Source organism: Taudactylus pleione, unplaced genomic scaffold (assembly GCF_031769625.1).
Source record: "Taudactylus pleione unplaced genomic scaffold, aTauple2 ptg000551l, whole genome shotgun sequence".
NCBI lineage: Eukaryota > Metazoa > Chordata > Amphibia > Anura > Myobatrachidae > Taudactylus > Taudactylus pleione.
Window position 1 is genome coordinate 3,716,686 of NW_028284953.1, and position 2,000 is coordinate 3,718,685.

Consider the following 2,000-nt stretch of genomic DNA (forward strand, 5'->3'; position numbering starts at 1 on the left):
GGCCCAGGTAATTAGTACCTGCTCTGCCCCCTCGTTATAACATCAAGATATTTCTTCCCTAAATCCTACTGCTGCTCATACTCCACCTTTTAATTATGTCCAATTTACCCTTTCCTCCTCCCTTATCACTGGAGACAAAGTCCCCCTTCTATACCCTAGACCCTCTCCCACTCTCGACATCTGCTGCTACTCACAGGAAAAAACTCCCCTATACCATGAGTTTCTGTAGTGTAGTGGTTATCACGTTCGCCTAACACGCGAAAGGTCCCCGGTTCGAGACCGGGCAGAAACAGTTTTGTTTGTTTTTTATTGCAATCAAACGTGTGCTCATTTTACTGTATAAACTAACTTTAAAGGGTATATTTATTAGAGGTCAATTGAATTGACTAAAATCAACTCAAAATCAGCTATATACATCATTGGCCAAATTTCTAATTTACTAAATTTCGATTTTGAAATTGCTATTAAAATAAAATTCGATGTTAGTCTGATTTGGCTGGTTTAAATGCATTTGGTATTAAAATTTCTGTTCAAAACCAAACGCAAATACGACCTAAAAATCTAATTTAAACGCATATAAAAAAGAAGCATGCTTCTTAGGGTGCATACACACACAACAATTTTTTGAACGATTATCGATAACGATATAGTTTATCGTTCAATCGTTGAAAAAATTGTTCACTTTCTGAGTTAAAACGATGAACGTTTATCGTTCATGTGCGTTCACGTTTGTAGTTTGTACAGTAGTTCAGTCAGACTGACCAACTGAACGATTTTCAGTAAGGGAATATGCAAAAATCGTTTGTAGTTCAAAAAAATCGTTCATTACATTTAGTAAATGAACGATTTTAGTAAACTATTTTTGTTCATTTTTCCCTTGAAAAAATGAACGAAAATCGTTTACTAAAATCGTTCATTTACTAAATCGTTGTGTGTGTATGCAGCTTTAGACTTAAAAGAACCTAAATAGTTAAAAATAAAAAAACGTTGTAGGCTCCCCCTATAAACCCATAACTAGCCTTTGCCCTATCAGCCTGTCCTGGCCACGGAAAATAAGGGGAAAATCTGGCGTGGGGTTCCCTCTATTTTTCATTACCCAGCACCATGGTGAAGCAGCTGGGGTGGTAATGTCACAGTAGGAAGACACACAGCCAGTGGCGTAACTATAAATTTTGCTCCCCCATGCCAAAAAAGTTTCAGGCGCTCCCACCTCCGCCCAAAGATCAAACACACCCAAAGACGACGTTTAAGGTGTGTGGTTACATGATACAGCAACGTGCCTTACACATTATGACACACTAAGTAATGCCACTCATAACCCAGTGTGCCACACTGGAATGCCCCTTACAACACATTATGCCACACTGGAATGCCCCTTACAACACATTATGCCACACAGCAATGCCCCTTACACATGCCACATATAACACATAATGACATACAGTAAAGCCCTTATAACAAATTTATGCCATGCTGTAATACCCCTATTTCACATTATGCCACACTGTAATGCCACATACAACACATTATGCCACACAGTAATGGCACATACAACACATTATGCCACACAGTAATGCCCCTTACACATTATGCCACACAGTAATGCCCATTACACCCCATCATGACATATCTACTTCACCAACCCTCCTCTCTGCTCCTGCCAGTCTGTCACCTCAGCTCAAGACAGGTTGCACAGTTTTTATGTCCTTGTAGAACCAGATTATTTGGAACATAGTTTATAACCTGTAAACTGTATGTATCAAGTTAGTGCCCCTTATACAGTGCCCCCTATAGTTGTGCCCCTTATTCAATGTCCCTTGTAGTGGTGCCCCTTATACAGTGCCCCCTATAGTTGTGCCCCTTATGCAATGTCCACTGTAGTAGTGCCCATTATGCAGGGCCCCCTGTAGTTGTGCTCATTAAAGTAGTGCCCCCTGTAGTTGTGCCCCATATGCAATGCCCCCTATACTAGTGCCCCTTATGCAATGCCCCCTGTAGTA

General features: G+C 40.5%; 1 non-coding gene across 1 annotated transcript; it reads left to right on the forward strand.

The window, feature by feature from the left end:
- Nucleotides 1–219: 219 nt before the first annotated feature.
- TRNAV-AAC (transfer RNA valine (anticodon AAC)) lies at nt 220–292 on the forward strand. Its single transcript has one exon. It is a non-coding gene; the product is annotated as a tRNA-Val (tRNA).
- Nucleotides 293–2,000: the final 1,708 nt, after the last annotated feature.